Raw genomic sequence first — 23,208 nt, forward strand, 5'->3', positions numbered from 1 at the left:
GTGGGGGTTGTGGGAGTCAAATCCAGTGTCTTGTGCAAGCTAAACAAGTGCTCTGCCACTGAGGTATAGCCCCTATCTTTATATGAAATTCTTGCACAATTATAGAAAAGGCAATCAGATTAGTAGTTTCCCAGGGCTATGGAGGGGGCTACAAAGAGAGAGGGGCAAAAGAAGGTGTTTTAGCCAGATTTTCAACTCTGTGACCTGACAAGAACAATTTAGAGGAGGAAAGTTTATTTGGGGGGCTTACACTTCCAGAGGTCTCAGTTAATAGATGACTAATCCATTATTCTGGGTTCCATGTGAGGCAGAACATCATGGTAGCAGGGTGTGGAGATGGAAATCAGTGCAGGACATAGCAACAAGGAAGCAAAGAGAATTCTGCTCACCAGGTACAAAATATAAACACACACACACCCCCAATCCAGTGACTCACCTCCTCCAACCACTCCCCACCTGCCTACAGTTACCATTACTGCTCTGTTAACCATATCAGTGGATTAATGCAGTGATTGGGTTAAAGCTCCCATAACTCAAATCTTTTCACCTCTAAATCTCCTTTCATTGTCTTACACATGAGCTTTTGGGGGACATCTCATATTGTGATATTGTACCACCATTTCTCAAAATGTTATCCTGGGAGTTGGAGAACTGGGTAAAAGTACATAGAATAGGCTCTCTGGTTTATGAGTTCTTAGAACTACATAGGAAACTGCAGTTATTTCAAAATAAAATACTGAACTTTTTTTAAGTTCCAGAAATGTATTCAGTGGGGGAAAAATTCATTCCATGAAGAAATTTTCCTTTTATCCCTAGGTGATAACCCTGGAACGACCCAAGATTTTCCTGCTTATTTTTAGTCCTAAAGTTATCACATCAGGAAACAGGCTCTATTTACTAATTAGAATGTCTACCTCATATCATAATCAAATCTATCCAAAACTAATTCAGAGTTGAATATTCTCTTTTCTCGGGTAGAGCCAGTTGAAGACACTGCCTGCTATGCTGGATAAGGTGCTGTTCTTTCCCTTCTCTCACATCCTCCTTGCAAATGGAAGGGAGGAAGTGAGAAGAGGATTCCAAAAAGTCATCACATGTGGGTTTTGAGATCCTCTTTGCTCTCACTGGATCTTTGGATATCTCCCTGCTGGGCCTTTACACAACTCTCGGGACAGGAGAGTTAGTTCATTTCTCTGGCTGACACTCTTTCAGCAAATCCTGGACTGCTATGGGACATTCCATGTGGCTCTTACCTTGGGTCATGGCAGACGCTGGGTGTGCAGCCCTATGCCAATCAGAAACAAGCCTCCTGGCTTGACCACCAAAGCAATGAGCCCAGTTTTTACTCTCCAAAGCAGTGAGCCCATTTCTCACTCTCCAGTTGTGCTGGGGGGCGGGTGGTCACACACAAGTCATCACAACCCTCGCTATAAGGGACTTCCTATAATATTCTTCCTATAATTCTGAAGGAGACCCTCTCACAGGCTTAGAGTGAGGGGTGGACACCTCTGGTGGGGACTCAGCACAGTTTTCCCTGAAGAAAATCTCTTTACAAAATGCTATCTTCATACTTTCTATCTTCTGTCCTTTTTATGGGCTTCAGGAAAAAAAAAAATTATCCAATTTTTGGTCACTTTAGTCAAAGTGACTTTAGTCACTTTGAAAGTCTTCATTGCGGGAAGGGCAGGAAATGGAAACCTTGATCAAAGGGTACTGAATTACAGATAACTAGTAGTAAGAAGTTCTGATGTGCTATTGCACAGCAGGATGACTGTAAATAATACACGGTACATTTCAAAAACACTAGAATAAAGGATTGAACGTTTTCATCATAAATAATGACAAATGTTGGAGGCAATAGATAAATTCACCCTGATTTGAACATTATACAATGTGTACATGTCTTCAAACATCACATATACTTCATAAACAGGTATAATTTTTATGTATCCATTAAAAATAAATTTATAAAAGAGTATACTACATTGTGGTGTCTTGATCCAAATATCCAAGATAACATTCTGTCACCAAAACTATGCTGGAAGTTTTGAAGGGAAGGGAAGTAGACAGAAGTAGTTTGAAGAGAAGAAAATCATTAATGATCTGAAGAAGAAATTAATAGGTGTGGCCTAAGATTGGTAAAACAAGAAATAGCATTAGATATATATAAATGCTAAAACAAAGCAAAACCAAGAAAAACTGCAGAACTGAAAAATTATCTCTAAGGTACAACTTGAAGTGGAAGGAAGGGAATCAATGTTTTTCATCATAAGCCTTTTTGTAATATAACTCTGTGTGTGTGTGTGCGCGCGAGCACACACACACGCGTGCACGCATGTGGGATTTTAAGGTAAATTATTTACTTTTAAAATTGGAGGAGAAAAACACAGGGTGATAAAATGAGAATCTGATATAAACAATAATGTGATGCCTGTCAAAAATCTGCAATTTTACTAATTCTAACAGTCTTGTGTCTCATAATTTTTGAGTCATTGGATTGTTCCCCTTCCCTCTCCCAGTCTCCCATGAGAAGATATTTGGGAAATGGACCAACATCTCATAAATCTTCACTTTCTTTTCTTATTTCCACTCTGATACATAGGTTCTAGCTTCTTGTGACTACTCTAATAAACTACCATAAACTGGATCACTTAAGAGAAACACATTTCCCTCATAGTTCTAGAGCCAGAAGTTGACAGGTCACTGGGTGTGCCTTTGGGCTTTATATTTTGTCCCTAGTTAGCAGAGTCCCTCCCCGCCTTCCTTGTTACCATGTTCTGAGCTGCTTTCCTCTTCCACACCCTTCTGCCATGATGCTCTGCCTCACCTTGGGCCCAGAGTAATGAGTTGGCTGTTTATGGAATGAGACCTCTGAAACCATGAGCCCCAAATAAATTTCCTCTCCTGTGTGTTGGTCTTGCCAGGTCCTTTGGTCACAGCCACGAACAAGCTGACTAAAACAGGAGGTCACCCTTTAGTCGACTACGATCATCACTACATCACTTCATGCCTGGGTCACTGCTCTCCAGGGCTCAAATTTATTCTGTGCACAGTGATTGGAAGAATCCATGTCAACATCATTTTCATCACATCCCTCCACTTTCCAAAACTGGATCAGGTCCCTCTTGCCATTGAATCCGAGCCAGCTTTACCCTTAAAGGGGCTGAGAGACTTTCTACTCTGTCTTTCGACCCATAAGGAACCTGAGACTTAACAGACAAGAATGCTTACCTGAGATCACACAGCTCATTAGTAACAGTCTGAGAGCTCTCTTGATTCCTAAGCCAAAGATGTTCTCACAACACCATGCCCGTCCCTCAGACTGGTCCCCTTCTCTCTCATCAGTGCCTTTTCTTTAGCAGTAAGCCTCAGCTCTGATCAGCCAATCTTTGTGTTTCCATTTCTTTTTATCTATATAGGAAGATAATTTTGACTTAAAATCTGATTCCAAAATTACCTCTCTTAAAGAAAGTATTTTCTGGATAAATGACTGCAACTGTAATCATTTCTTTGTTCCATGTTCCCTCAAAACTCTTATATTCTGCTGGGGCTACATTAATCTCACTTAAGCCTTTTGTGACCTTTTAAATATTTAGAATTTTGTGATCTGTCTATAAATTTAATATTGGATCTTCTTTCTCCATCTTTCTCTCCCCTCCCCAACACACACACACACACACACACACACACACACACACACACACACAGTGCTGCTGATGCTTCTTAAATGCTATTGATTAAGAGATCACATGCTATCAAGTACAGTAAGATGTATCTGGGCAGAGAACATGGGACACAATCTCACATGTTACCAACATAATAAAGGCAAAGTTGGGTTGAAAATCATTCATGTGTTTTCTTTTCTGGATTTCAAATATTTTGTCATCACCCTAGATTGCCAAAGGCATCCAGAAGTATCTACCTGCCAGAAAAATCAGCCTTTGCAAAATAAATACAAAATAAATGGCAAGATTGATTTCCCATTTATCACATTCTGAAACTGGATTAAAAAAATATATATAATTAGATTTGAAGTGAAACTATTATTATGCCTCCCTCACCACCTCCCCCACCTTTTAGATCACCAAGGATAGATGACCCCATATACAAAAATCCTTCAATCACTTAGATTCTATGTCCGTGTTAGTCTGCTTTCTGCAACAATATGCCCGAGATAAACAACTCACAAAGAAGAAAAGTCTATTTTGGCTCATGGTTTCAGAGGCTTCAGGCCATGGTCAGTTGGCGCTGTTGCTTTTTGTTCCTGTAGCAAGGTAGAACATTATGGCAGGAGTGCATAGTGGGGGAGGTTGCTTACCTTCTGGCAGGGGGGAAGCAAAGAGAGAAAGGAAGGAGCAAGGGTCCCAAAACCTCCTTTGAGGGCATGCCCCCACTGACCTAACTTCCTCCCACAGAGTTCCACCTTTTAAAGGTTCTACACCTCCCGACAGCATCACAGGCTGGGACCAAGCCCTCAACACATGACTCTTAGGGAATATTTAACATCCAAGATATAACATGCCTCTTTATTGAGTCAGGAAAGCCAGAATGCTCGCCACTCCTGTGGAACACAGAGATTATGATACAGGGGATTAAAAGGAAGTCTCAACCCTTTTCCAGACCGGAGGATGGTAGAAGAGTTGCAGAAAGAAGAGAGATTCATGGAAGCATGTCCTCATTTCTTCTAATTTTGGCAATGTCTAAGTGAAACTAAAGGAGCACAGGGAGGCACAGCTTCTGCTCCTTGCACAGACTTCTAGAAAAGGAACACTCTGGCTGCCTTATACCAACCTAGAGCCAGGCCAATCAACTTGACAAGGTAGGAAGGAAGGATGGATAAAATCTGAGGTTTCGTTTTTCTAAGCTATCTTCTGACTACATGGTAATGCTAGTGAGAACCAGGGAGTGTCCAATGATCATAGCTACAGGGGTCCAGACATCAGCCAGGAAAGATGCCCTGACTGGACTCAAGTGACACCAGTCACTCTCTTGAGTCAAGAATCTCTACAAAGAGACATCAACCGAGGTCACATTTCCTATACCAAGAACCCTGGCTCCTACTACCTCCATGAGGTCAATAAGCCACAACCCACTACTCCCCCTGTATCCAATGTCTCCATACACCAGATGTCACTTGAGGAAGACACACAGTAGGAGAGGGGAGGCAATTTGAAATTCAAAGCTTTTTAAAAAAAAAAATGTCCTTAGAAGATTCCTTGAAGGCTCTGTTTAAAGGATTAAATCAGACATTCACTCACCAAATTAGATATTTAGTTTTTTCTTTCCACTGGGGGTAGGGTAGAGTGCAGGAAATCATGAATTAAACTAAAGCAGTTATAAACAAAATATAGAAACTGCATTTTCTCTTTTGTGCCCAAGCTGCAGTGGGAGTGAAATTTTTCAAAGCCATTCCACCAGCATGCCCTTTTCTTGCGAGGCAAACAGCTCTGAATTAATTTCAGAATTTGCAAAATTCTCAGATAACAGTGCAGACAGAAATTCTTTTGCTGAACTAGAGAAGTGTGTTACCTAGCAGTATGTTATGGATTTATTATACCAGCTGTATGTAAATTAAATTTTAAAACTCAAATTGATTTCATTTCCAGTCACTAAATATCCAGGTGGCTTACTGCATTAATTAGAATTGACATGGGGGTTAATAATTTCACCCTCTGACTTCCACCTCTTCAAAATCTGATGCCTTGATAGCACTGTAAGGTGGGGGAGGGGGAGCACAAGATGGAGCAGGAAGTGGGAGCTGATGAATCACCCAGGAGATGAATTTTTCACAACATCCTCCCCTCATGCCTGAGCAGGGTATGTTATCATGTTGGCAGCCAGTAGCAGGTGCACTGGAGTGATAGAGCTGGGCATGGTGGAAATCAATGAAGCTCCATCATATGCACAGGGGGCTTCTCTCACCTCAGCCCCCCATGATCTCGCAACACAGAATTTTATCCTGAAAGGAGCCAAGAACTGCCCATCCCCCAGAAGACCAGACAGAACAAAGGCAAAGGCCATCCCAGAATGGGATTAGTTGCTTTGCAGGGAGTCGGGCAGGAGGGAAAAGAGGGATTGCCATCAATTATTGGAGCCCCCACTGACTTCAGATGCTTGATAAACAGATGGATCACTGAATTATTAAATTCCTAGGAAAAGCAAATTTCATCAGAAAGTGCCTGGCATGCGAGGATCTGGCTATCAGCTGTTACCCAAATGCTTTTCTAAATAGAACATATGGGGTTAACTGCATGATTTGTTTCAGCTCCTCTGAGGGTGCAGGCAGAGCTGTGTTTAACAAGGGTTTTGAAGGTGAGGTTACTTGGAAACCCTTTGTGAAAATTAGGTGAGAAACATCTTCCTTCCTCAGCTGCCTGATGCTGTCAAATCTACTCCAAGTATTCTTTTGGGGAGTAAATGCCAAATATTTGACTGAGGTTCTATTTTGAGATGATAAGTACTTTGCAGATACCTTCTTGGATCTGAAAGTAAATGCCACTGCTTGTGGGGACAGCAGCACAGCAGCTCCATGAGAAGGCATGCTGACTTCACAGTCACTCAGGCCAAGTTCAAAACAATCACTATTAACAGTCCCACAAACAACCCAGAATAGATAGGTTTTCCCCTCGTAACAATGCTGAAAATAATGCCCAGAATCCCAGATACATATCCAGGGTCCATCTTATTGACCAGACACCAGCAACAAGGTAGAGATTTCAACTGAGCATGAAAACACCTGTGTTAGGATCAGCCCAGCCTCTTTCTAGCCACATTACCTTGGATAGGTCTTTTCTCTGAGTCTTTAAAATAAGAATCATGTTAATACCCAATAGACCTCCTACAATTAAATCAGCCAGAACTACAGGAGGTCCAGAGTTCAGAGTTTGAAGGGACTTCTTCCTCGCCTTCCGAATCTATAGCTCTGGTTTTCTCTTCCTGGGCACTCTCAGGCAAGTGTCTCCCCACAGAGGGACTATAGAGAATATTATGTGCTGTACATCTTCAAAACCTAAAGGAAAGGACACTGCACATCTTCACCATGGAGAAGTGAGGTGACTGAGGAGAGAAACATTACAGAGTTTACATTCAACCTGACATGGTACCCATTATTATGTACAATTTATGTGTTTTTATTTATCATTTTTAAATTAAATTTTAAAAATCCATTCACAGCAAGAGGCAAGATCAGTCATACAGTTCTAAAGTCAGACAAGCCTGGACAAATCTTATCAACTTTGAGTAAGTTATTGCCCTTTTCTTATTCAGAAAAAAAAAAATTCACAATGGCAGCTTCATAAGGCTGACCAGTAATACATATGTGAAATGTCAGTTTACTACCTAAAATGAAAAACTCAACGTAGGTAATTATCGTTGTTGCTTTAAATTAATAAAACAGATTATGGTGAGAGTAGTGAACTGGCACCATGAACAGTACTTAGTAGGTCCTCAACAATGACAATGTTTCTTTTATTAGCACTGAATCTACAAGGAATACAGATCCTCAAAGAGATATTAAAAGTGTGATAAGGACAAGCATAAGTCTTATAAAGAGCTATGGGGCACAAAAGAAGGGGCAGTTTTTTTTCTGAGAGCAACTGGGAGGTTTCAGAAAGGAGGTGACATTGGGTTGAGAAGGAGTGTGAGCAGGATCAGAGAGAGTGAGGCCATTCTGACAGACAGACTTCTAGCAGAGGACAGGAGTCTAAGCTGGATGCAGCATCCACGGGGTGTCAAAAAAAACCCCACTGATATGGTAAAAACCCACAGCATGAGTGGAAAATGTGAGGAAGGATCATTATCAGAAGAAAATATTAAAAATCAGAAAGATTGATATCAATATGATAGTGGGATTTCTACGCCAGACAAAGAATACAGGCTTCACATTTGACCCAGTGTGCCTCAGAATGGAGCTTGTGGATTTTCTACATCAGAATAACCCAGAGAGCTTGGTAGAGCAGCAGGGGGCCTCCACACCACACTTACTGGGGTCTCACTTCTGGAGGGGACGCCCAGGGATCTATTTATTTCATGAGCTCCCCTAGTTATTCCCATGTACAGCGGAAGGTGACGTTTTCAGTGAGAACCAATTTAGAAATAGGTCTGAGAGCTGTGTGGAAGATGCCTCAAAGCGGACAGGGCCTGGAGACAGGAAGGTAAGCAGGGCAAAGCAGACAAGGGCTGAACTACAGCAGAGGGACGAGGGCCAAAAGGCAGGCCAAAATATGAGGTCTTAGAATTAGAACGAGGTGGTGGGCTAAGAACACCATAGTCAGGTCAGAATGCAAGGGATATGTGACTAGAAAAGAATTCTGGAAAGTTTTAGTTCTTTCTAGAGAAACCAAGTGAATAAATATGTAATTAGACAAGGAAACTGTAGACAGATTTGCAAGGGCAATTTTTAAATGGTGTAAGATTTCTTGGGAAATTATATGCAGACAGGTGACAGATATTATCTTTTTTGAGAGGTGGAAGTTGCCAATGGCTATAAGTGACAAAGTTCCACTTCCTCTATTTGGCTTCCGGAGAATTCATTAGAAATCCCACCCAGCAGGCCCATCAGCCAAACAACAGAGAAAAAAACAATGTGTCCTTCACCTTCTGATCTAAGACAAACGTGAGAGAATAACTTGGCCCTAGGCAGAATAGGCTACTATACCCAATAAGATAATGAGCCCCAGGAACTGCCAGGCATTTCTTTTCTTTTCTTTTCTTTTTTGGTCAGGATTGAACCCGGTGGGTGGGAGGGGCTTAACCACTGAGCCATATCCCCAGCCCTGTTTATATTTTATTTAGAGGCAGGGTATTGCTAAGTTGCTTACAGCCTTGCTAAATTGCTAAGGCTGGCTTTGAACTCACAATCCCCCTGTCTCAGTCTTCTAAGCCTCTAGGATTTCAGGTGTGTGCTACCACACCTGGCCCTGCCAGGCATTTCTATAGGAAAATAACCAAGGCAATAAAGATACTTTTCAGAAGGCAAGGCAGACTAAAGCTAAAGCTAGAAGAGGCCAGGGCAATCGGACAAAGCAGCTCTTTTCTATTCCTTCTTCCATTCTTCTTGAGGTCTCCTTACCACTTTTTCCAGCCACCCAGCTATGTGCCTGTTATTGCATTAGAATATGAATGAGAAGCCCTTTGGGAGAATTTTATGCTGTCATGGCAACAGTCACCATAGCAACTGCTAATTAATTGGATACTGATGAAGTGGAGGAAGAAAAAAAGCCAACCAGAAGGGCTACAACTCCAGAGGAAGTCATGGTGTGTAGTGATTATATGAATTTCATTCAGCAAAGGCATGCAGCAGATCATAAATGCAAATATCTCCCCCTGAGCCACCACCTACTCAGGCCACTTTCAGATCAGACATTGTCCATTCAAAAACACACCTATGTCTGCCTCAACAGAGGCAGATCCTCCAAGAGTTAAAAACTCATTCTAATATGGGAGAAGTTGGCTGATTCTACTAAAGGTGGCCATGATCAGCAGTCTAAGCCCATAAAATTGCTGCCTTCGTGCCCCGCCCCCCCCTGCTTAGAGCAAATGTTACCAACAAAAGAAGAAAGTAACATGTGGGCCTGCTGAGCTGTTCCAATATGAAGTGTCTTCAGATGTAGGCAGGGGAAGTTTGGTTTGTCACCACCAACTTGAGATGACACGGTGGCTCCTACACAAACAGATGGCTCACAGTTCAAAAAGAACACCAGTCTGGAGGTGGGAGAAGAAAATCCAAATAGGAAAGGTCCTGAAAGAAGCCATCGCAAGTCAGCCTTCTGTTAAGAAAGCCAAGTGGAGAAGAGAGGAATGAGAAGTACTGAGATATTTTTCTTTAATATTGTCCTCCCACCTTTGAAACCAAGAAAAAAAACCTGAATAGACCATCTAGCTCCACTTGCTTTTATCATCATTATAGAGGTCACCTCACTTAAGGAATTATCTTCATAAGCTTTGCTATGGGTAATACCCCTGATGTATGGTCACTGCAGTAACAATTGTTTAAGTTGTTTTGGGGGAACTTGGAGACTGCTTTTTTTCTATCTCAAACCGGTTGAAACCACTGACCCTTTACTTGGACCTGTTTAGGTGTCAGACAGGTGAACTTTCGACATTAGAGTCAAAAACCCTTCCTCCCGTTCATGACAACACTGCCATTTTCTGATTATGTGTCCCAAGAAGAGCCATGAACTTTGACTATACATTCACAGCTCATGGATTCTTCATTTTCCCCAGCTTCCTATCACCTTTCCCCACTCCTCAAACCACGCTGTTCCTTTATTCCAACAAATACCACTTAATACTATCTTTGGGGAGGCAGTTTTGAGATTTGAGACTTCAGTCCCCTCATGATTGGCTCCTAATGAATAAACTGTTTTTCTCTTGTAGAACTCCTTGTTTCAGTGATTGGCATAGTGTTCAGCAGGCAAAATGGACCTCACTTGGGAACACCTTCACCAAATCTCCAATTCCTCTTCAATTTTCCAGATGATATTCAGACCCAGGGACTGAGAATTTGATTTCTTGAACGTTTTCTTGAAATTTCTATTTCACTTGCTGGTTGAAGTTAAAGCAAAGAAAGTAGTTAAAAAAATGTTTGGTATATTTAAGAATACCTTCCTTTCTGGCTCTAACCAAGTAACCTGGGTAAAAAGTATCTGTCCCAAGGTAACAACTTTCATACTTTTAGACAGAATGTCTGGTTTTCTCAGTGGTAATAAAAATCTGTTGAGCTTTCTATGGCATCTTCCTCAAAAATATTATTGACACATTTTGAAAATAAAATAATTCAAAGTGTTTGGAAATGGAATCTAAAAGAAACCCCTGAAAGCTGCAAAATTCGGCTACTAACTGGTACAGGTGAACAATGGAGCATGTCTTTTTTTTTTTCTTAGTAATCTGAAAAAACCATTTCCTTATCATAATCATGTAATCATGTATCATATCATATTATGATCCAAAATCTCTACCTATGATAGTTTTATTAGATTATCCAAAAACACCTTGTCTCATAGAATTACTGGGCTGGGTGCCAACCGAACATTTACCCACCTTCAAAAATTCTACAGCTTAAAGGTAGCAGAATACAACAATTACTAATTGGGCATTATGTAAAATTGTGGATGTATAACCGACGTGATTCTGCAATCTGCATTTGGGGTAAAATTGGGAGTTCATAACCCACTTCAATCTAATGTATGAAATATGATATGTCAAGAGCTTTGTAATGTTGTGAACAACCAATAAAAAAAATAAAAAATTAAAAAAAAAATTTTTACAGCTTGAGACCAAACTACCTAATTAACAATTTTGTATTTATAAAGATGTTTTGAAGAAGGGGGGAAGAGGAGGAGGAGGAAGAGGAGGAGGAAGAGGAAGAGGAGGAGGAGGAGGAAGAGGAGGAGGGAGAGGAGAAAAAGACAAAGACACCTAATCTGAGAAATTCTGAGTCACTGCAGATCTTTCAAATTCCCCTTCTAAGAAATTCCCCTTTTGAGTTCTCAGCAGCCCATCGTGATATCCCCCAAAGCTGGTATTTTCAATGTGAACCTAAAACAAAGCACATATCTGTTCATCCAAAGGAGGAGAAGCACTTGGTCATTTACTCAGTCCGTCATTCCAAAAGTAGTCAATTTCCTTTTTTTTTATTCAGATAGCCAATTATTATTTTTACTGAAAGAACCAAAAGGAGAGTGGAAGAAGGGGAAAAGAAGAAAAAAAATGTTTCAATCAATGGTCTGTTTCCAATAATAATCCATGCTATCTAGTCCAATATCCCTGCCTTTCTGACAAATACCCAAAGCACCTACATGAAGTAACACAATAAAGCAGATTACTATGTAATAATGTGCATAATATACATCATTTGTTGCTTGAGTGATTGATTGAAAAGGTCAATTCAGTCTGTGATAAAGGAAATCATAAATGTCCCCTTGACCTCTGAAATATTTAAAATTACTGTGAAGATTACCTCATTCTTGTTTGAGAAATCATTAAGGGTTCACCATACAATTTGCAGAGTGTCAGGTTTTCTAAGTGGTAATAAAGCTTCCAGTCAATTCAGGAAGGGGATTGAACTGGAATGTAAGTGAACATGGCTGCAGACATCCCTGCTCCATCAGCTTGTGGACCCCTAAATATTCAGAACTGAACAGCCATATATTCCAGATTCTCAGAGCAGAAGATTTCATTTCCCTTTAAACCAAAGCCATTTTGAGAAGATGTGCTCACAAGAGGCCACCCTACAGGACCTTTCCTTTTATTAATACCACTGTGAATCATTCAAGCTGAACCACATTTGCATGTCAGAAAGCGGCAAAGTGGCCCTATTAATTTGTAATGATGAATAGTCTGGCTTAAGTGTTCACACCAGTTATTGCATCCTTAGGTCTGTAAATTTATAACAGGTCAAGGGAAAACTGATTTCTTTCACTTCCTCCCAGTCAAGTGCACATAGCCACAAGATATCAAGAATTGAAAAATTAAAATGTAGGCTGATGGGCTTGGTGTCATTTATTTCATTTTTCATTTTAGGACTATTTTAAAATACATTGCAGTGCATGGTCAAAAAAAAATCAAGGTTCTATTCCACATAAAATGTATTCCACTGAAGTCCGTGTACATGTTCAACATTTTTTAGTGCTTACCCTGAATAAGTCAGAAGGCCCAGTTTCAAATCCTGGATCCAGAACACCCTCTACTCATTGGGTTAAGACACTTAATCTAATTAATCCTTGATTTCTGTACCTTTAAAGTGGGTACAATACTTAAATGACTTAAGTGGTGTATGTATGGGCACAGTCCCAAAGCAAATGAGATTGTAGGTACACTGTAAATATGTGTGCATACATATATGTCTAGACACACAGTATGGGTGTGTACATATATTTATAAACATACACACATCAGCATACATACACACATGTGAAAGTGCACTCAGTAAATGTTTATGCTAGGCACTGCAGTAGGTCAGACAGATGAAGCGCAATGTCTGCCTTCTAAAAGCTCAAGGTGTTTGTTTTCTTGCTTACTGTGCTATAAACTGAACACTAGTAACCTGTTCTTAGAAGTCACACTGACTTCCTCTTGCACCGAGTACCAGCATGATTATGGAATGACTTCAGAGAATTCTGGTGAACAAGGACTCTTTCAAGTTCAAGTTCAGCCTCTTTTTACTCCTGACATTCTTCATTCCACATGATACAGCACTAGATTATGTATTGTATATTAGATTATGTACTTTCCCTACAGCTTTTCAAGAGCTTTCTCCACGTGCAAAAAATATGTCCTCCTCTGAATCTCCTGCTTCCTCGTTCTATCACCTTTGACCCTTTTTTGCACTTTCATCACGGAACACCTGGTTGCTGCCCTAACTCAACTATGAGCTTCAGTCCTTTGCTTTTCTCTCTCTCCTATCTTGCTCCCATCATTATCCTGCCAGCCTCCATGTCCCAAAGAATGACCTTGCTGAGAGTCTAACTGCAAAGTTCCTCAACCTCTTGACCTCAGAGACAGTTGCCCACTCTCACCCATTCTTACATAGCGTGGGCCCTTAACATGGGCCCCATCATCACGTGAAATCAAAAGTCCATTTCTGTGCAAAGTCATTCTTTGTAGCCCTTAGGACCAGTCTATCATCTTGGTATTATAGCCCATAAACCCTCAGTTTCTCAGCTGTGCTTTTTTGCTCTAGTCCATCTTCTCTTATCACAACCGATCCTCTCTTATCCAATCCACCTTCTATAAAACACCTCTTCCCTTTGCCAAAAGGGTTCAACTTACTTGGACTTTTCCCTATCCTTCTATGGCATCATCACAGCAAATGCTCAACCTTGGACCCATACAATTGGCCACCTCTGGTTAGCTCTGCGCATGCCTGTTGAGTCATCCTGCAGGAAAGCTTGCAGGAGATAAGTTGATACCACTGTAAGAATCTCCCGCAGCAACTGAATCATGAAGGACACTTAATCATCTTACCTCACCTGATCACCTCTCTCCCTTTCTTCCTAATGGCTATTCCAAAACTTCTTCACTTTTCCAGTCCCCAACCTACACCTGCTTGTCCATCTCACTCCGAAAATTAACTAGCATCTCACTTCACTGAGAAAATAGATGCTATCCACAGAAAACTCCTCCAACCTACGTTTGCCCCCATATAACTAATGTTCATCTACATTAATTCTTATTTCTTCCTAAATTATAGGGTTCTCCCATGGATCCACTCAAATGTTTTAGGATTTTTATCTTAAAATCAAATCTCTTCTCATCTGGGAACTTATCCCATAAGTTAATTCAAGTCTCTTCTATATTTCTAACCTCTATCTCTTGATTAGAGAGGGCTAATCTTCTCAAAGCCCTTCTACAACCTGAATTTTCCTTTTTAAACCCCATTTCTCCAAACCGTAACAATCAAGCTCCTCAAAAGAACAGTCCATGCTTTCCATTTTTATTTCCTTTGTCCCTAGTTACTCTCATTCAACACCTTACAATTTCCATTTCTGTTTCCTTTGTCCCTAGTTACTCTCATTCAACACATTACAATTTCCTCTGGGTATATACGTCTACCTAAGATTGACATTTCTGGGCTAGAATACAGCATTTTTCAACATTAGAAGATAATGCAAACAGTTTTTCAAAGTGGTTTCCAAATTACCAATTTATACTCCATACCAATTTATACAGTATATGAGGATGCTAACCTCTCTACATCCTTAACCAGTCCTTGGAAATTTGTGTTTATCTCATTCTAGCCAATCTGGTGTAGTATGCTAATATTACATTGTGGTTTTAATTGGCACTTCCCAATGATTAATTAAATTGAGCAAGTTTATCTTCAAATTAGATCTGAAATTCATCTAGAACCGATTTGTGAAATGTAAGGTGGAATGTTCAACTTTCAGTCTCTCTCACCTATTATAGTACCTGGAATTCAGCTAAACCTTAATCAACATTGTCAGAATTAATTAATAAGAGAACACTGCGGAATATAACAAGGAAAAAGCAAAATTTGGGTCAGGGCTGGGTCGCATCCCAAATCTTTCCTGAGTATAGCATATATTTTTGGTTTCCTTATCTGCTACACAGCCAACTATTAACAGTTATTTATCTTTATAACTTAAATAATAATATCCTTACTGTTCAACCAGAAGCCAAAACTTCAGAATTTGTGTTGGACCATTATGATGAAAGGAGTGACAACCCGAGGCCACCTTGTATTCTGACATATATTTCTGGGGACTAAACTGCTTCCCAAAATATAAGAGCCTCTTCAACCACAAAAACAGACTGTATGAAAAGGAGAATGCTACTTTGAACCTTTTTTAAATAAGTCACTTTTAACCAAACAAAGATGATTAAGTGCTGTAAGTAGAAAGCTATCTTCCTAGAGGTCCTTCTAAAGAAATGTCAGAAAAAAACATATGATTATCTTCCAAACTAGAAAAGAAATTCCACTCACTTTGCATTTTCGCCTGCTTTTACATTACAAACTGCATTCTACTCCCTTTATGACCAATGTGCTTCCATAGATCATTTCTCTCTGGGATTGTGGGTAAGTCAGCTTTTTGTCACTGTGACAAATACCTGGAAAAAACAACTTAGAGGAGGAAAGGTTTATTTTGGCTCACAACTTCAGAGTCGTCAGTTCATGGTTGACTGGCTCCATTGCTCTGGGCCCGAGGTGAGGCAGAACATCATGGTAGAAGCACATGGTATATGAGAGCGGCTCACCAGATAGCAGCTGGAAAACAGAGAGACAGACAGATAGACAGAAAGAAGGTGCCAGGGAAAAGATATGGACCCCGAGGGCATGAACTCAGGAACCTCCTTCCTCCATCCATGCCACACCTGACTGCAGTTTCCATCACCTCCCAGGAGTCCATTCAAAGTATTAATCCATCAAATAGTGAAGTTTAAGAGCCCTCACTATCCAATCTTTCCCTAAAAGTCTCACCTCTGGAAATTGCTACTTTGGGGACACATGAGCTTCTGGGGGACATTACAGATCCAAACCATAGAATACTGAAAGATATTGAAATATAATATAAAAAGTGACAAGATAAGGAAAGGGGTATGATAATATCTTAGTCTTGATCCAAAAGATCAAGATCTTATTGGGCCACATTTGGGCCTAATAAGAAAAGCTGAATGTGCAGACCAATGACAGAAAGTTATTTTTTCCAATGCAAGAGAGTTTTTCTGGGAAAACAATGAGTTCCTGGTCTAAGACAGCGGCCTGAGAAGTAGAAGAAAGGATAACGCTGACTGCAGAGTTCAAGGAGAGTCTGAATTTAACACTGATTCCGTGTACAACATAAAGGACACAGAAAGAAATAGCACTGCAAATCCCCTGGCTTATGGCTGTGGAGAGGTAACCTACGCCTGAGTGAGAGTGATAGAGAAGACAAACAGCTCTGCTGTCCTCATGGTCTCTCTGAGCTGACAGAACTCTGGTGCACTGAGTGGACTGTTAGGCAGATACACATGGAACCAAATCAAAGTAGTCAACCAAGACACGGAGAGATTTGAGAACCAAGTGAACAAACACCCAGCTCAGAGCCCTCCTATGCCCTAAAGAGAGTAAAGAATACAAGTATTACATGGTATTAGCTGGTATGCTACTGGGATACCTAAGTGCCTGACGAGGTGACAGAGGGACTTGGATGGCACAAGAAAACTGACTCAGATAGCCTGACACATATTTCTTGAGCCCTTGTTGCAGGCATATTTGACAAACAGCTAAAGCACGGTGATTCATCAAATTGCGTCACACTTTTCAACCATCAGAAGATCTGGATTCAAGTTGGAACTCTGTCCCCTATTAAGTAGTGAGAACTTGGTCAAGTTGTTTATTCCTTTAAGCCTCATTTCTCTTCTGTAAAAATAAACATCTGGACTAAATGCCCAAACTCCCTCTGGCTCTGAAATTCCATGGTGCATTCTCTTAGAGGACACTTACTTCCAATGGAGCTCAAGTTAATCAACTTATATCATCCATCATTTCCCTGTCCGAGGTTTTATTCCCCTAATCAAATTCAGATAAATTTTCAGCCCCTCTCTGTCTCTTACTTGCAATCCATTAAAACCTATATGGATTTGTTTTGTATTTCATTTAATGTCATTATTCATTCTAACTATCACTGCCTAACCATTTCCCTGCCTGCAGCATAATCAGCTATTAAAGAACAACAGTGGTATGGTTTTCAAATTTGCATCCCCCTTTTCCGAGGCGAATTGATTCTAAACTGATTAAAATATCTCAGAATCTCAAATGCAACAGACTATCAAGACTCCCTCATGACTCTGCCATGCCAAAAGAGTTGCCAGCTCTTTCTAACTGCCAAGGAAGACAAATAATCCTGACTGTGTTTCTGGAAAGAGAAGTACATGCCCGATGCTTAGCATGACTGTGACACCCTCATCTGTTGTCCTGATGTCTCAGATTTCCCCAGGAGGACAGAATAGAATCCTGAACCAGACTTCTCAGTTAGGAGATAGAAATCACTCACCACTTCCCCCTGCTTCATATGTGCCCATTCTCTCAATAACAATGTTTTTTCTTTCTTCCAAAAAAAGTTTCCAACCTCAGCAAGACTTAGAAAGGATCTCTTTCACTGTTGGACTCAGATTCTACCTCTGAAGCTCCTAGCCTAGAATTCCTGCTTTGAGCTGTACATCACGACTTTTGCTCTAACCTTTCAGATGTCTCCTACCAGCACCATTATCTTAAGATCTAGTTATGAGATAATACAAACCCACCATGGTCAACGTCCCCACCCGGCATGCCTTCTGACCCCAATATCCATTTCACTTACATCTAGTCCCAAATCCTGGACACCTCCCATAAGTACCAAAAATATCAACCAAGAACTGATTACTGTGTTTTGATCCCTTGGATTTTCTCAGAACCAGGACTATCCACAGAGTCTAACACCATCATAGGACCAGATAGAGAAGGTTCTTTGTAGATATCCCAGGCACCCAGATCCCACTGACTTCAGTGACTTCCTGGCACAGCCGGAAGTTTAGAGCATCGCAGCCATGTGGGGTTATGGGTGCCCATGTTCTGTTTTCATTCAGAAGATGTATTTTTCTTATCTTTTCCTGTTAACTCATAAGACTTTTAAATTTAAAACCATGTGAATTCCTTTTTGTCTGTGTTAGTCAGCTTTCTTTCACTATAATAAATATCTGACATAATCGACTTATAAAGAGAAACCGTTTAGTTGGGCTAATAGTTTCAGAGGTGCCAGTTCATAATGGGTTGGCTCCATTGCATTCGATTCCTGTGGGAAGGCAGGACATCATGATACAAGCACAGAGCAGAGCAAAACCTCCCACCTTATGTCCAAGGAACAGAGAGAGAGAAAGAAGAGACTGGGGTCCCAGTATCCCCTTTAAGAGCATGCCCCCAATGACCTAGAGGCCTCCCACTAGGCTTTACTTCTTAAAGGCTCATAATCTCCCAAGAACACGATGCTAAGAACCCCATCTTTACCACGTGGTCCTTTGAGGGACACTTAAGCTCCAAACGATTGCATGACTCCCAAAGGAATTAAGTCCTCATCATGATTTGTCAAACATTGTTACTATACCAACTATGATAATGCAGACAAAAAATCAGACAAAAGATTACCAGATTATAGTGAGTTTAATAGGTATTAGGAACCTGAATGCCAACTCCCAAGCAAGATCACATTTATTCTCTACAGGATGAAGGATTCTGTTTCCACTGTCCAGCCTCTTCTGCTGAGCCTCAGGAATAGGACCTCCCTTGCCTGACAGAATGGATCTCCCACTGTAAGTGCAGTCAGGCTGGATGACAAGAGAATTTACAGGATATTGAATTTAACTACATGTCAACAGTCGTCAGGGAGGCAGGTCCCCCACATCTAATTAAAATTTCTTTTTCCTGGCCTAATATAAAATTAATTGGAATGCTTCTGTGCTAAAAGAACAGAACACAGAAACAAAGATTTTAGATCCCCCTACCAGTTTTATCTCCAAACAAGGAGACTTTGTCATTAGGCTTGTAAATATTCCTCATTTTAAGAACGATAAGACTCAAACTATAAATCTGGTGGATTTCCTAATATCTCAGTCACAGAAATCAAAACGGAATTGTCAGGCCAGGGTTATAGCTCAGTGATAAAGTGCTCGCCTAGCATGCATGAGGCACTAGGTTGCATCCTCAGCATCACATAAAAATAAAATAAAGATATTGTGTCCACCTAAAACTAAAAACTGAATGGTCTCTTCTTTGTATCAAAATGTTCCTATTCCAAAAACAAGTAGCTAATGAAAACTGCCTAGGGAACTTTGCGCTATTCAAGAGATTGTGGAACCCCAGGAAGCTCACAGTCCATGTGGACCCAGAAGAACCTAATACACTCAAACAAGGCCACATGCTCTGTGCTCTGTACCCTGTGAATAGCACCAAGTGCTCCAGGAGCTTGAATCAAAGTAGTCCTGGTCTTGAGGGCATTGATAAGATTCCTCAAGGAAGCAACAGAGAAGAGACATCCAAGCAGACCAAACAGCATGAGCAGAAGGCAGGCAGGGCAATGCAATGCGCATTCGGGGATAGTGAGTAAATCCAATCCACTTTGGATGGAGGAAATAAATTTGACCACACATCTTTACTCTTCATGGTCACTCATTGTACAAATGGTGCTGCATAACAATTGCAGTTCAGATGGAAAGACATTTACCTAATGGCAAAAGTGGTGGTAGTAGAAGCAGTAGGAGAACCAAACATTGTCATTCCATGTGTAGCACTTACTGACCGTGGAAGGTTCTTTTCTGGTACCCTGAACTACTGGACACCAAAACCATGAAAAAAGCAAGAGCCCAAGCAGAAGACTTCTTGCCAAAGAGTGTCTGCAGCATAGCCTATCATTCGAGATTGCTTCTCAATGGTTTTGAAGCAAAACACAGGGTTTTGTAAATTGCCATCACAGCCAAGCAAATTGATCATCTGGAATTTGTAGCTGGCTTGTTAGACTGTATCTAGGGAAGGGGTGGGGCGGGGGGGCCGGGTAGAATGTTTGGCTCAGCTGCCTATAATTTTAAACGCTTAATGGGATGATAATTTGCTGTTCAGTATGTTCATTTTGAAAAGCTTCCCTCATTCAGAAGGGGAAAATGAATAAAACCAATCCTTTCTGCTCCAAATCTGTGTGGAAACATCAATATCACTCCACCAAGGAAACAGGTGGCTAAGAAGAAATGGAGGAACGAGTGTCCCACAGAAAAACGTGCATGTTGTGTGATTGGTTATTTTAATTCACTGTGAGAAGCTTCCTATGACAAGAGAGAAAATTACAGTTACACACTGTCCATCCCAGTTCATAACAGTTCCCCAGGACATTTCATGGAGTTGCACACTGAAGAAGAGACACAAGTGTGTGTGAGAGAGTGTGTGTTTGGTTTCCACATCCATGTATCAAGTCATTGGGACTGACAAAAGCTTATATGAAATGCAATCTAAAATATTTCCATTCAGATTAAATGAAAATAGTTTCTAATGACATTAGTTTAATTCTTCCTTAATGTATCTCAAGCCTTCACACATATTCATCTTTTCCCTCCTCTGTCTTTTGCATCTGAAATTAATTCCCAAGAAATCAAGTTGGCTTTTATACACATCTGTTAAGTACCTTGAGGTAGATCATATATTCTACATATTTACCAGTTTAAAGATGCCAAAACATTAGTTCTTTTGTAAGAGCTGGAGGCAATGCATGCTATTCGTCCATATGAAGAAGAAAGGAAAATGACAAAACTGAAGAAATTATGCTCAGTAAGAGACTAAGCCTTTTTTAAATAAGAAAATCCTCAACTCATCAACATTTACAGAGCCCCCATTAGGTATGGAGAAGAATACAGTCCCTGACATTCATTCATATTTTCATTATTTGATTAGTTATTTATCCCTAGCTAGTGTCAGGTCCTGCTATTAGCTAAAAACTACAAGATAAATAAGATGCAGTGCCACTCTCCAGGAACACACAGTCCAGGGACTTCACCTCCAGAAAAATGGTGAATCATGATGTGCTTACCGCTGTCCAAAGACATAGAGAAGGGGATGAAGAGGTGGGACTTTGGAATGCACTGTTCTTTAAAAAGCCTAATAAAAAGAATGTTAACATTTACTAAATCTGGATAGAAGGTGATGTGGCAATTGCTACATTATTTTCTTCTTTTTTGCCCGTATATCAGAAACAGCACATGGTTAAACATTATTTTGAAAACTGGATGATGATGTTGATGATGTTGGTGATGATGAAAACGTGGCATGAGTAATGTTCAAAGTACGCAGATTGTTTTGAGAATTCATAGAAGGGACATGAAATCCAGGCTGAGGGGAATCATCTCCTCGCTTCTTCGAGGAATCCTGGAGCTGAAGTGCTCTCTCGCTTGTCAGAGCTGGAGTCTTTGCTTTAGAAAAAGAAAGAAAAGAAACTCAACGGAGCAGGTTGGCGAGGCAGGCAGCCCAGGCAGATAAGCAGTTCACTCCTGCTGCTGTAACAAAAATATCTTTAATCTGGGTAATTTACAAATAACAGAAATTTGTTTTCTCACATTTGGGGAGACTGAAAGTTCAAGATAAACACACCAGCAATATTAGTGTCTGGTGAGAACTGTTTCTCATGAATGGCACTTTCTGTGGGTCCTTACATGTGGAAGGGTAAAAGATGACTACTTTGTCCTCACTTAGTGAAAGGGCAAAAAATTGGACAAATTGTTTTCCTTAAACTCTTTTATAGGGGCATTAGTCCCAACTATGAGGACAGAGCTCACATGATCTAATCACTTCCTAAAAGCCATACCTCTCAATACCATCATGGTGGGGACAGGGAATAAGATCCAACACACAAATCTGGGGGCAATATAAACATTCAGGCCAGTCCACCCCAAGCAGATAATCCCAGTTTTGCTATCCAGAGGCCCAGGTGAGCATCAGTTTGCCTCTTACTCTCTCCAGTGAGCTTCCACTCTGACTCTCCATATCAGTCAAGTTCCTGATTTCTTACTGGTTTCTAATTCCCCGAGAGAAGTCAAAATCTTTCTAAACCCAAACCACTTACCTTGACCCCAATTTACAGTCTCACACCTGGCCTTCCAGTACCTACAGTCTTCCTTCATCTAAGTGTTCCTCTTCCTTACTTCCCCCTGAGTCAGGAACGCTCACTCAGCAACTAGCGCATCACAGCTGTACTTTTTTTGTTGTTCTGATGAGTTATACATGACAGTAGAATGCATTTTGACACATCATACGTAAATGGAGTATAACTTCTCATTCTTCTGGTTGTACATGATATAGAATCACACTGGTCATGTCACCATATATGTACATAGGGTAATAATGTCCAATTCATTCCATTATCCTTCCTACCCCCTTCATCTCCCTTCCCATCTGCCTAATACAAAGTACCTCTATTTTTCCCTAGCCATGCCCCTTGCTGTGAATTAGCATCCATATATCAGAAAAAAACATTTGGTCTATAGTTCTTTGGGATTGGCTTATTTTGCTTAGCATGATATTCTCCAGCTCCATCCATTTAGCTGTAAATGTCATCATTTCATTCGTCGTTAAGGCTAAGTAATATTACATTGTGTATATATACCACATTTCTTTATTCATTCAGCTGTTGAAGGGCAATCTAGGTTGGTTCCATAATTTGGCTATTGTGAACTGAGCTGCTATAAACATTGATGTAGCTATGTCACTGTAGTATGTGATTTTAAGTCCTTTGGGTATAAACCATGGAGTGGGATAGCTAGATCTAATGGTGGTTCCATTTCAAGTTTTCTAAGGAATCCCCATACTGCTTTCCAGAATGGTTGCAGCAATTTACAGTTCCACCAGCAGTGTAAGGGTGTACCTTTTTCCCCACATCCTCACCAACATTTATTATTGCTTGTTTCTTGATAACAGATGAACCTTTATACCAGAAAACCCAGAGTTTTCACCTTCAGCCATCAGACATTCAATTCTAACTCCAACCAGAGCTGGTTCCTACTTACTACAATCTGGACATTTCATCTCAAACTATTGATACATCCAGTAAGCCTGCTTTCAGCCTAAGCCTCATCTCCTTCCTCTCCATTCAGCCCCTCTCTGGTCAGGTTCTAAGAGGGCCTGGAAGCTGAGTCATGAAAGAATGCCAAGACTGTCCATCAATGGCTAACCACTTACTAAAACGCCACGGAGAACAA

Source organism: Ictidomys tridecemlineatus, chromosome 14 (assembly GCF_052094955.1).
Source record: "Ictidomys tridecemlineatus isolate mIctTri1 chromosome 14, mIctTri1.hap1, whole genome shotgun sequence".
NCBI lineage: Eukaryota > Metazoa > Chordata > Mammalia > Rodentia > Sciuridae > Ictidomys > Ictidomys tridecemlineatus.